This window comes from Chiloscyllium plagiosum, unplaced genomic scaffold (genome assembly GCF_037043375.1).
Source record: "Chiloscyllium plagiosum isolate Xiang-an unplaced genomic scaffold, Cpla_swu_hap1 HiC_scaffold_4, whole genome shotgun sequence".
Lineage (NCBI taxonomy): Eukaryota > Metazoa > Chordata > Chondrichthyes > Orectolobiformes > Hemiscylliidae > Chiloscyllium > Chiloscyllium plagiosum.
In genome coordinates, this window is record NW_028270142.1 from 20749350 (window position 1) to 20763729 (window position 14380).

Consider the following 14380-nt stretch of genomic DNA (forward strand, 5'->3'; position numbering starts at 1 on the left):
AAAAATTGTAACGCTAGAGAAACTGGATAGTGTCAACAAAGTCAGAGAAATCATCCTTGCCTGCACTGTTGAAAACCAAGCAGTTCTGTGACTGGGCTCCATAGCAATGTTAGAACATACAACAGATGAGGCAAAAAAATGGCAAGCTTCAATAATAAGCTGACAATAACAGACTTGCTTTGATTCCAATTGCCAAAAAAACCTCAAATCCCTTGGCCATGTCTTTATGCTTAAATCCTTTGTGGTTAGGTAACCTGTAACCTCCAGAATTTATACAGAAATATTGACATTTTTTCATGAGCATGGACAAAAACTCGAAACGTGGAAGCCAAGTTTAAATCTAGCCAGACTCTGCAATTTGTGAACTGCAGAACTGGAACAGTCAGCATTCAGGCAGCCAGGGCTTGGACAATCAACTTCCCTTTGAACCGGACAGGCCTGGAACTGTCTAGCTGCTGCTAATGACTACATTGTATCAAGTTAAAGATCGCACAACACCAGGTTATAGTCCAACAGGTTTATTTGGAAGCACTAACTTTCGGAGCACTGCTCCTTCATCAGATGGTTGTGGAGCATCAGACCATAAAATGAACAACCCTGGATTGTTGTTAAGTCTTTCATCTTTAAGAATGGGTTGCAGGTTTTGGTTCATTAATAAGTAAATCCCAGAACTTTTTTTAAGTCACCTTCTCAAGATAACTTAAGGTTTTATAACAAAAGGAGACATCTCAGCTCAGACAATGCATTAAAGGTATGAGGTTAGAGTCTGTTTGTATCCCAACCTTGAGTCAGACAATTTCTATTTCCAAAGTGGACTTTACAAAATATTACATGGATTGACTGTCTGCATTGACAGTCTGCAGAGTGCGCATTTTTGAGCAAAGTAGAATGTATCTGCAAATATAATTCTGTGAATACAAATTCACCCCATAGTCTTATATGCATGTGCGTGTGTACGTGGGAGAGAGAAAGAGAAAGAGAGAGAGAGAGAGAATGAGTCTGTGCATGAGAGTGTATACGTGTGAGTGTAAGTGCATGTGAAAGTGTGTGTGAAAGCTTGGTAAAGTGTGTGTGTGAGTGTGATGGAATATAAGCTTGTGAGAGGATGTGTGCATAAGACCATAAGAAATAGGAGTAGAAGTAAGGCCATTCGGCCCATCGGGTCCACACAGCCATTTAATCATGGCTGATAGGCATTTCAACGTCACTTACCCGCACTCTCCCTGTATCCCTTAATTCCTTACGAGATTAAGAATTTATCAATCTCTGCCTTGAAGACATTTAACGTCCCGGCCTCCATAGCGCTCCATGGAAGTGAACTCCACAGGCCCACCACTCTCTGGCTGAAGAAATGTCTCCTCATTTCCGTTCTAAATTGAACCCCTCTAATTCTAACGCTGTGCCCATGAATCCTAGGATTCCCACCTGACAGAAACAATTTCCCAGCGTCGACCCTTTCTAAGCCATGCATCATCTTGTAAGATCTCCCCTCAACCTTCTGAACTCTAACAAATAAAATCCTAGGATCCTCAGCATGGGTGTGAGTGTTGGGGTGGTGGGGGGCATGTATTTTTTTTAGATTAGATTACATTAGATTACATTACAGTGTGGAAACAGGCCCTTCGGCCCAACAAGTCCACACCGACCCGCCGAAGTGCAACCTACCCATACCCCTACATTTACCCGTTACATCTACGGGCAATTTAGCATGGCCAATTCACCTGACCTGCACATCTTTGGACTGTGGGAGGAAACCGGAGCACCCGGAGGAAACCCACGCAGACACGGGGAGAACGTTCAAACTCCACACAGTCAGTCACCTGAGGCGGGAATTGAACCCGGGTCTCTGGCGCTGTGAGGCAGCAGTGCTAACCACTGTGCCACCGTGCCACCCACTATGTTTGTGTGTGTGTGTGTGTGTGTGTGTATATAGTGTCTTTGGTTAGAGAATTTCAAATAACCTCCCTTCCCATCCCCCGACTCCCGTTCCCAGCCCCTCCCCCTCCGTTCCATCCCTCTCAGCCACCTACTGGATTCATCCCTCCCATCGACCAACCAGGTTGTGGCCTCGACCTGTCTCCACCTATTCCCACCTCACTGCCCTGCCCCGCCACCTCCTTTATCTGCAGTTCCCCCCACTCCCACCCGCAGTCCTGAAGAAGGGTTACACCCAAAATGTCGACCTCTCCATCACCTGATGCTGTGCTCTCCTAGGTTCCTGCTTGTCTACCTTTAGTAGCATCTTTAACAGCATCCCTAGCAGTACCTACGCCCAGCAACAAAGCTGAACAGCATCTCTTGCTCCTTATACCGTGGGTTTTTCCAACAATGGAAGCATAGTCATCATTTGACATTTTTTTTCCCCAGATTTTACCGAGTTCAAATTACACCATCTGCCATGACAGGATTTGAAGCTCGGGTCCCCAGAACATTACTTGGGTCCCTAGATTAACAGTATTCCAATAATACCATTAGACTTAAGTGCAATTTCAGCAATTCCTTATACCATAAACTTGCATGTGTGACATTATAAAGATCTTTAAATTAACTGTTACATCAGAAGTCTCACTGTACAATCTGTATTTTCTCTGCACAGTCTTCAGTCGGATTACTGGGTAAGTATATATGCTCAAGTCAGAGCCAATCAATGCAAAATGTGCTCGCAAACAACTGATCACAAAGCAGTCACTCACGCATGATCACAAATTCTGACCACTATTGAAAATAACAATAGTTCTAATGTACTGAAATAAGTGGAAATTTATACTTTACCATTTTGTCCTTTTCAAAAGGAAAGCAGGAATAGAATATTGCTTAGATACTGTCCACATAAAATGTTTTCCAGGTGCATAACTGGGTTAAATACATTTTGTAATGCCCAGTTCAAAGTAAGACAACATCATTGCAGCTATAACAACCTAAGTGCACTGTTGCATCCTAATGGACCTCAATAATGTTATAATAGTGTTACCAGTTGTATAGAGTGAAGAAGAATATTTCTTCTCTTTGACCATTGTAAGCATAGAAACAGGAAGTAGAAGCAGCAGGAAGCCGTTTGAGCCTGCTCAGCCATTCAATAAAATTGTGGCTGATCAAACAACTCAGTACCATGTTCCTGCTTTTCCAGTAAACTTTGATCCATTTAGTCCTAAGAAATGTGTCTTGTCAAAAATGCAAATATTAAGGTTAAATGACCATAACCGTGGTTGAAGACGCAGCATTTAGATTAGATTCCCTACAGTGTGGAAACAGGTTCTTTGGCCCAACCAACCCTCCAAAGAGTAACCCACCCAGACACATTTCCCTCCAACTAATGCACCTAATACTATTGGCAATGTAACATGGCCAATTCACCTGACCCGCACATCTTTGGACTGTGGGAGGAAACTCACGCAGACACGGGGAGAATATGCAAACTTCTCACAGACAAGGCTGGAATTGAATCTGGGACCCTGATGCTGTGAGGCAGCAGTGCTAATCACTGAGCCACCATGCAGCCCCAAACCGTAAGGCTGCTCTCTCTTTAGACAGAAAGAGAGAGACGACTGGTGGCGATTGCCATTCCTCAGACCAGAGGAGAGCCCTTCATAGACAAGAATCAATGATGATGAGAATTGAACTTACGCTGTTAGCACTACACTATTTTACAACTCACCATTCAGCCAACTGAGCTAAACAAACCCCAAACATGGATTGATATACAGGGTGAGAGGTGGCGAGTTGGTGTGTCTAGTTAGAGAAATCCACATGCAACTCATTTAAGACTCACCTAGCTCCTAATTTAATTGATTTTACTCACTTTGATGGTAATTAAATGATTTAAAGAAAATTTATTAAACTTGTACTTGTGAAAAAGTATCATTCAATGTACAAATTGGTTGCAAAACCTTTGAAATGCTGTTGAAATGTGTTATCCATCTTGTTTTGCATGATTATTGGCATTGAGTAACAGCATTGTGGCTTTTAAGATATTGCTTTTTTGATGAATTTAAAAAATGAGACTTTTTATTAAGGTTACCAGCCCCTCATGGAGACAGCTACAGGCACAGCTGCCAATTGTGGAGTGCAAGAATTTAGGGATGCACAAGAGACCAGAATTGGAGGAACACAGAGTTCTTGGAAGATTGTAGCAATGGAGGAGGTAACAGAGAAATAACATGCAGCATTTTGAACACAGAGATGCGCATTTTAAATTCAAGACATTGGTTAACTGAGAGACAAAACTGTTCAGCAAATGCAGAATGATTGATGGACAGGGTTTGATGTGCCTTGGAATATAGCCAGTAGAGTTTTAGAAGAACACCGGCTAATGGATAGTGGAAGATTGGAGCATAGGAATAGTTGGAACAAAAACAGAAGTTGCTGGAAAAGCTCAGCAGGCCTGGAGGCATCAGTGCAGAGAAATCAGAATTAATGTTTCGGGTCTGGTGACCCTTTGTCAGAACTGCTGGGAATGAGGAAAATGTTGGTTTATATCCATGAGTTAGAGTGATGGGAGGGGGTAAGGAATAAACATTAGGTGGGGATAGAACTCAAAGAGAGAGAAGAACAGTTTGACAGACAAAGGAGTGGATAAAGATCTGGCTAGGAGGGTGATTGCTGTTAATGGAGACTGTTAGTGGCTAATAATAGATAGTGTGTAGTGGCAGACTATGTAATAACAAGGACTGGTGTGTGGGGTAGGGGGCTAGGCCATGGGAGAGTTCAGACCCTAAAATTATTGAACTCGATATTGAGTCTGGAGGGCTGCAGAGTCCCCAAGTGGAAAATGAGGTGTTGTTCTTTCAGCTTGCACTGAGTTTTGCTGGAGGACTGCAGTAAGCCTGAGACAGCGATGTTGGCAAGGGAAGAGGCTGGCAGGCAACTGCAAGCTCAGAGCCTTTTTTTGCAGGCAGAGCGTAGATGTTCTGCAAAGCAGTCACCCAGTCTATGCTTTGTCTCCCCAATATAGAGGAGACCACATTGTGAGTCTACTTTCTGCTTGTAGAAAAGTTTTCTGTTCCCTGGTTAACATCTCAGTCTCAGGCTTGCTGTAGTGTTCTAGTGAAGCTCAGCACAAGCTGGAAGAATAACATCTAATTGTCCAGTTCAGAACCCTGCAGCTTCCAGACTCAATATTGAAACTGACAATTTTAGGCCTGAACTCTCCATGTCCTAGGCCCCTACCCTACACACTAGTCCTTTTTATCACATAGCCCATTCTTGATGAAGGGCTTTTGCCCGAAAAATCGATTTTCCTGCTCCTCGGATGCTGCCTGACCTGCTGTGCTTTTCCAGCACTACTCTAATCTTGACTCTAATCTCCAGCATCTGCAGTACCCACTTTCGTCTTGTTATCACATAGTCTGCTATTACATTCAACCTATTGTTAGGCACTAACAGTCTCCATTAACAGCAATCATCCTCCCAGCCAGATTGTTATCCACTCCTATGTCTGTCCAACTGCTCTTCTCTCTCTTTGGGCTCTATCCCTACCTATTGTTTATTCCTTACCCCCTCCCTCCACCCAGTCTAATGCATAAAAACCAACATTTTCCTTCCTCCCATCAGTTCTGAGGAAGAAACACCAGACCCAAAATGTTAAATCTGACTTCTTTTCACTGATGCTGCCAGACCTGCTGAGTTTTTCCTGGCCACATCTGCTTTTGTTTCTGCTTTACAGCATCCGAGGTTATTTCGGTTTTTATTTAGGAATAGTTGAGCCTAGAGGTGACAAAAGCAGGTATGTGTGTTAACGTGGCCTGAGATAGTGGTGGAGATGGACATTATTAAGAAATTTAAAGTTGCTCGTATTAATGAGAGAGTGGAAATTTGATTAGTAACTCAGCTCAGGGTTCATTAGGATGTGAAATTTGGGAGCAATTGTGTTCAGGTGCCCTGGGTATGGCATCGCTAACTTGGATCCAGAGTTAGTAGTGCGGCTAAAGATTATATCTATCTTCCCAAAGTTTAGGTGAAGGAAATTTATGCTTATTCAACACTGGATGCCAGCCACTCCGCTTAGCAACATTTAAGGTGTGGATGGCCTGTTAAGTGGTGTTAGAATAGAACTTGATGTTGTCTGTGTATGCATGGCATCTGATGTTGACAGGGAATCTGATGTGGAAATTAGCATTTTACTGACTGATTTCTGTGATGAATAAGAAAAGAGTTATAGGGGCACCAATTTCAATGTTATTGTTTAAAATTATGTACTTGTTAAAACACTCATTAAACATAGTTAAATTCCTCTGGAAATGGATACAAGATCTTACAGCAGCTATCACTGAACTGACATAGTTACTGCTGATCTTTCAGTTCAATTAACTGTTATAAGATTTAACCAAATCTTATTTGTAATTTATAGTAATGTTAACAGAGCTGGAACCAACATTTATTTTTATATATACTGCAGTAGCATTCCTTCAAGACATTAACCACGGAGTGAACTTGAGGAAAACCAGCTTTCGAGCTGACTATCAGACCCTGACATCACTGGCGCTGTGTAAATGGTCAACTCTAAAAATATTCTCTGAAATTAGCCGGCAAAAGAATTTGACTGTCTGGTTAAGTGGAAAATTTATTGTTGGTAATTTGTGGAGCAATTACTTGGAGACTTTCCTGTATCTGACTTGTTCTTTTGGCAGATTTACATATGAGTAAGTATAACATGCTTTTATCAGAACCAGAAAAAAAACTGAGAGGCCGGTCTGTTCACAATTCAGACATCAGGGAGTTGCAAACTGAAATGGATTCACAAACAGCCCATTCATTGCTTATTGCACTTATTTTAAAACAGCACTTTATGCATTTCAATATCTACAATATTTATTTCTGTGTCTTTTCTTAAGTACTGCTGTGCAATTATTAGTGTTGGCATCCTTTTATTGATATATGTATATTTAATATGCTTTAATTGCAATCAATTGTGTTTTTTGTATGTTTTTAAAATTTCATTCCAACTTTATGTTTTTCGCTCTGTTTGGTTTGCAGTTTTCCTTGAAATTGGCAATCTCAATTTGGACACCTCCTTCATTCAGACCACATCTAAGTCCTTCCCTAGTCAGAGCAATATTTCAAAATGGTACACAACAGGAAAAGATCCACAATGTCTGTTTCAATCTGACTGTAAACAAGAGTTGCTTGATTGAGGAAAATATTTCAGTCCAGGTTTGTTGGCAAATAAGACAATGAGCTCAAAAACAGAATTAGTAATTGCAAAAAAATGCTTAAAATAAGAAGAATCTTTAAAATGGGGGAAATGTGGCCCGCTGTGCTGGTAATGACATTTGTTCCATGAGTATGAACAACCTGAAATTCACCCCATCATCACTGACATTGCTCTCATTTGTGTAATTAAAGTGATGTTATGGGAAGACAAGTATTGCAGCCAACCTATGATTTCTCGGTTACATCATTTACCAATCATTCTTAGCAACAGAAAGATTCATATTAATTTAATGAGTGAGCAGTCTGATATAACAATTTAAAAATCCTAAATGTTGCAGGACTTTACTCGGCAGACACTTATATAATTTTAATGCAGTATTGGTTCATTAACTTAGTTTGTGAACTAATGTCTCAATAATGGGACTTGAACAAAGGAATTTGTTACAACATATTAAATTTTATGCTCTAATACCGCATAACATAATCTGTAAACACCAGCAAATTAATTCAATCAAAGCAGGGATCCCCTTCTTTTCCCTGAATCCGCTTTCATATAAAACTGCGCTGGTGTGAGAAAAGCAGCCTATAGTTACTTCCTTTAACCTTCTACTGTCAGTTTTAGAGAACAATAAAACTGATTCAATAAGTGACAAGTCATTTTAAAGATAAATATCTGGTTCTCGTCGTCTTCGGTGAATTATTTAATACGAAGTGAGGCCTTAATAAATATGAACAACTTTGTTCTACGTGTGTCACTATTTTTTGTTATACAACATAATACAATCAAAATGAAAATTCTTGTTAATAAATTTCTCAACCTAAAAAAAATTATTATCTTTTTTTGTTATTATTCATAAAGTCATTATGGAATGGTACTTCTAGTCATTTATAGGGTGCGTAATACCAAGAAATGCTTTCAACTAGAAAATCCTTTGCTTTGGCTGGTATTAGTCTTCTGACTCCAAGTGGGCGCAATAAGCTGGGAGGTTATGTAGAGCTAGGCTTCCAGGGGTCAAGTACAGGTTGCTGAGTCTAGGCTTGGTCACTCCTCCTCCGTATAGTGTAGGGAACTTTGGGGCTACTCAATCCATGTGGTATGTCTGTGTAAACATCATTAGCCTGTACAGGCCGACACACTGTAAATTTCATTTGAGGTTACAAATTACTATTCTCAGTAACAAAAATAGCATATTTTAAACACAACGCACACTGCCAAAGGATGGATCTCTGATCTGAAGCACTTTGATGTCTGATCCTCACTCAGGGTTAGATCCACCATTGTTTGGATTCCTGCTATTTAAACAATTAATTTTAGCCAAAGATTAGTGGGGGAATTTAGGGAGAAAAAAAGATATTTTGCAGTTTAGCTGTGTTGAGTATAGAGTTTGTCTCATTTTTAAAACTGCAGGCTCATATGTTTTTATTAAAAAGTTCAGATTCTGAACATCATTATTATCAATTTTGGCACTTAACAGAAAAAAGAACTGCAGAACTATTTTCATTTTAAAGGCACTTGGCTAGACCAGTCTCTTTTAGTAAGTAAATGTCATGTTATTATATCACATTCATGAACAATCAAGTCGATAAATATTCTGCCAAAGTTAGACAGGACTGGCTTAACAACATCCCTTCCAGACCCACACTTCAGGGAAGTGGCTGGAGAAAAGTACTGGCTCCCAAATTATATCAAAATAAATAATTTACAGATATTTCAGAAATAAGTTGCCTTCTACATATTGTAGATTATGATACATGTTTGTATAAAATGAAATGTTCAAGTAAATTCAGGGTCAAGGGTTAGTAGGCCTTTTCCCTTGTCTAATGAACATCAGTATTAAAACCCACCTGCAAGTTTGTCATTTGCTACTTACAAGGTCAAGCCTATCAAAGAGTAAATTTGATAAACCATTGTCATCTGTCATATTCAATTCCCATACTGCCACAAACAGTAACATTGAAAGATTGCCTCCTATAATTCTGTTTTCAAAGTCTTTGCTTTAAACATTAGAGGGTCAATTAATTAAAGCAACAGTTCTAAATTTCCTGTTTTATTGTTCAATTAACTAATTACTGCATCAATCTAAGCAGAGGAAATAACTAAAGTATTGTTCGCATTTTTATCACATTAACTTTATATGTGTCAGGAATAGATTATATCAAGTTGTGCCAATGTGAAGTTGAGCACTTTGATCAGAAGGAAATTATGTCTGTCATTTTTTTCCTGTTTGAAAAGCATTAATGTGGGAAATAAATCAAGAAAAATCCCTAAAGTGCCTGTCTCCACACTCGTCTGTTAGCGCCTACGTGCATTTCATAATGTTCCAGTCAGATCAAGATAGGGTATAAATGTCTTTTTAAAAATGCATCATTGGAAGGACTAAGCAGAGTGATTCAATATACCAGTGAAACAACTAAACTGTTTCTTCAAATGTGTTGTGCTTTAAAGTTTATCCCTTAGTTTATTAAATAATCTGCAGTTCATAATGGGAGGTCAATTCAGCTGGTTGGCTGATGCTCACTGCGAAATAATACTAACAACAATTTCTGCAAATAACTAGGCTTACTGTGAAGAACTCTCCTTCTCAACCTTTCCCTTTATCTGACCTGGATGACTTCTCAGGTTAAGCCACCATCAGTCCGCTCTCTCCTATAAGAGAGCATCCCTATGGCCTGGTAAGAATATAGTGACATTAATTCATAATGGCTGAAACTGAAATGAAAATGGATTGGTCTACATGAACTCATAGAATGACAGATCCACTGTGGAAATAAAAAGCAAAAAATATGATTTTGTTGCTCATCACACAGTCATAGAGTCATAGAGACGTGCAGCACTGAAACACTCTTCAGTCCAACTCGTCCATGCTGACCAGATATCCTGACTTAATCTAGTCCCATTTGTCAGCACAGGGCCCATATCCATTCATACCCTTGTTATTCACATACCCATTCAGATGCTTTTTAAATGTTGTAATTTTATTAGCCTCCACCACTTCTTCTGGCAGCTCATTCCATACAAGGACCATCCTCTGCATGAAAAAGTTGCCTTTGATCCCTTTTAAATCTTTCGCTCTCCCACTAAACCTATATCCTCTAGTTCTCGATTCCACTATCCCAGGGAAAAGACCTTGTCTATTTACCCTATCCATGCCCCTCTTTTTTTTATAAGGTCACCTCTCAACCTCTGACGCTCCAAGGAAAACAACCCCAAAATAGCATTCTGAAATATTTGTGATTAAATTAAAGGCTTTTATCGATATTTGTAATAAAGCACAATTACAATGGCTGCCAACATGGCTTGGAATGTTCAGGAATTTTGCAATAATAAAATGCTCAAAGGAGATAAATTAGAACAGTTTTATCGAATATGTTTTTGTGCTGTATTCATTTGTGTACCAACTTTAATAAGGTCTGTGCACAAACACAACAAATCTACAGAACAACCTCGATTATCCAAATGAGACAGGTGGGGAGTATTCCTGTAGCTCAATCCCTCCGACCTTGGCATCATTCTTGTAAATCTTTTCTGAATCTTTTCAAGTTTCACAACATCCTTCCTTTAAAAAATGAACGCTTTCAATTCAGATTTTTATGTGGCATACTTAATTAAATGGCCTGAAGCATAACTTGCACAAAATTTCCCCTTAAAGTGTTCCAAACATCATATTGCCAGCCAAACTGCACACGCATTCATTTGTATTCGACTACAGAATAACATGATCCGAATTTCGGATTATCTGAACAAGATCGCAAGGTCCCGGAAATGCTTCCTTTGTTTATGATCAGATCAGTTATTTGAACAGTCAGTTATCCGAACAAAATACTCCCCACCTGTCTCATTTGGATAATCGAGGTTGTTCTATAGATTTTTTGTGTTTGTGCACAGACCTTATTAAAGTTGGTACACAAATGAATACAGCACAAAAACATATCCGATAAAACTGTTCTAATTTATCTCCTTTGAGCATATAATATTGCAACATTCCTGAACATTCCAAGCTAAGTTGGCAGCCATTGTAATTGTGCTTTATTACAAATATCGATAAAAGCCTTTAATTTAATCACAAATACTTCAGAATGCTATTTTCTGTAACATAGCCTCTGCTGGTGGGTGAAGCTGAAAACTTTCAATATGTTATTTACTTTGAGGTACGAGAGTTTAGCAAAATTGTGAACAAAACTCACTGCTTTTTAACAAAAATTTCAATTCATGCAGCAATTGGTTAAGATTATTCAAATAGTATTTCTTATAAAATAGACATGATTGCAGTGCAATGCTTTATTTTCTGGTTGTTACTTACCTTCCTGTTCATTTGGAACAACGTAGATGTTGTATTCCCTCTGCTAGTGGGAATTTGGCCTTTCATTCAAATAAAAGTTTAATTACTAATTACAGAAGTATCTGGAAACTTTTTCATGAGAATCGCTTCATTAATGAACATAAACAGGAAAGGATTTTGAAGACCTGCCTAACTTTGAAATGGAAAAATACTTTTTCCTTTTTATTTAGGCCGATGCAGGCTAATTCCGTTTTCAAAGTCTCTCCGATCATATTTTTTAATGGAATACTGCCTCATTAAAATGGAGGGAACTAAAATAATTTGAAAATGTAAGTGACACTGTTATGATCTCAGCTGATGGTATTCTTGGATAAGTTGGATCCCAGGTGAAATCCAGCTTGATAGGCGGTCAGTTTAATATGTGCCACTTGCTTACTGGGGTGTTCAGTTATTGTATATATTCACAATGGGCTCCTAGTGTACTTTTGACAGCAGAACATAAAAATACTTACACACAAAAGGTATCAAAACTCTGTATTACACTAAATAAGAACGAGTTGAAATGGTCTTATAACAAATATCAGCAATAAATATTTTACACTTTTAACTTCAACAACAATCTTACAGGTTCTCAATGATCATTGAAGGGTAACTTTGTCTTCACATTAATGTTTCTTGTTCAGTTTACATAACTGTAATTGGTAAATAGGGAACCGAGTGCCCTCATATACAAATCATAAGAAGTCAGGTTGGAGATACAACAAGTAAGTAGGAAATTGAATGGAATGTTGGTTATTTTCTCAAGGGAGTTAGAGTATAAAAGTAGAGAAGTCTCATGACAGTTGAAGGGGCTTTGGTGAGGTCTGGAATACTGTGTACAATTTTGGTTTCCTTATTTAAGGAGGGGCATACTGGCATTTGATGCCATTAATGCAATGTCTAGTAGGTTGACTCCTGGGATGGAAGGGTTGGCTTATGAGGAAAGGTTGACCAGGTTGGGTCTAAACTCATTAGAATTTAGAAGAATGAAAGGGGATCTTAATGAAATATGTAAGGTTCTGAGGGAGTTGACAGTATGGATGCTGAAAGGATATGTTCCCTTTTAAAGGGATCTAGAACTGATTTCAAAACAAAATGTCTCCCAATTAAGAAGAAAAAGAGAATGAATTTCTTCTCTCAAAGAGCTGCTAGTCTTTGAAATTCTTTTGCCCAGTGACCAGTGGAGGTTGCATCACTCATTATAGTCAGACAGATTTTTGATCAATGTGAGTAACCATGGACAGAGAGGAAAATGGATTTAAGGACACAATCAAACCAGCTCTGTTTTTATTGTATGATGGGTCACTGGGCCTACCCTGCTCCTACTATTTTGTTTAAAGCAGGTGCAAGAATAAAAGCATGGAAGTGCATTTGAAAAAGACAAAATTAGACAGCTTTTGGAATCTCAGGGCATCCCAAACCGTTCAATGAAGTACTTTGGAAATGCTATCACTGTTGTAACTTAGGAAACATATCAGGCAATTTGCATGAGTTCTCATAAATCCTTGTATGATAATGACCAGATTTTTTTTTTAGTGATGTTGGTTGAATGATAAATATTGGCCAAAACATCAGGGATGATTTCCCTTCTGCTATTCATTTAGATCTTTTACATGTATCTGAGTGAACAAACAGGATCTCATTTGAAAATGCATCCAAAAGATGGCACCTTTGACAGTTTAGCATTCCCTGGGACTGTACTATTTGCTTATGCTTTTTGGTCAAGAGTCTGGAGTGAGAACTGAGCCAATTATGTTCTGACTATGAGACATCATGAGGGGCATGGATGGGGTAAATAGACAAGGTGTTTTCCCTGGGTTGGGAGAGATTGAGAGGGGAAAGTTTTAAAAGGGGATTATGGGGCAATGTTTTCATGTGAAGTGTGGTGCATGTATGGAATGAGCTGGCAGAGGAAGTGGTGGAGGTTGGTACAATGACAGCATTTAAAATACATCTGGATGGGTGTATGAACAAGAAGGGTTTAGAGGGATATGGGCTAAATGCTGGCAAATGGGACTATATTGATTTAGGATATCTGGTCAGCATTGACAGGTTGGACTGAAGAGTCTGTTTCTGTGCTGTATATCTCTATGACCCTGGGTGCTCTTTAATGCTGTAAAGGAGGGTGTTAATAAGGCTCATAGGACCCTTGACATTATGAGTAGAGGAAAGTAATACAAAATCCTCACTCTGGTAATGTGCTGGAAATCAAATAAAAAATCAAAAAACTGTGTTTGTTTGAAATCAGAAACAGAAATTTCTGGAGAAACTTAGCATGGCTGGCAACATCTGTGGAGAGAAAGCAGAGTTAGCACTTTATTGACCTCCTTTCCCTTCCCCCCACTCCCATCTTCAGCATATTTTCCAACATTGTCTTAGCTAAAATCTGATCTGAAGAAGGGTCACTGGACCTGTAACATTAACTCTGCTTTCTCTCCACAGATATTGCCAGACCTGGTGAATTTTTGTGATGAAAATCAAACTTTTTCCTTGAGTCATCACAAAATGAAAAGTTTAATCATATTTTATCCAAATCCTAAATTTATCTGATCAATGAATTCTGGGTAATCCGAGATGGAGGATGGGAAAAAAAAACTGTGGCTGTCGTAGCTGCTCCATTTTTGAGGTATTTTCTGTGTAGGAGCTGATTTCCTTGAATGGCACTTTAAAAAAAGGAGGAAGAGACACAAAGCAAAGACCACATTTGAAGTGAAACCAATGAGCAAATAAACCTGCACAGCTGCCTGACCCAGCAGTGAACCAACTGCCTCTGCTGTTTGGTTTCACATTTCTCCAGACTTTGGAGTTCCTTTAAGAAAAATAAATAAACAATGAAATTGACAGCTGACCTTGGAGAAACCTGGGTGGGGGAGTTCATAGCAGGGGAGCAGCTAAGTGGTATTTTTAAAATG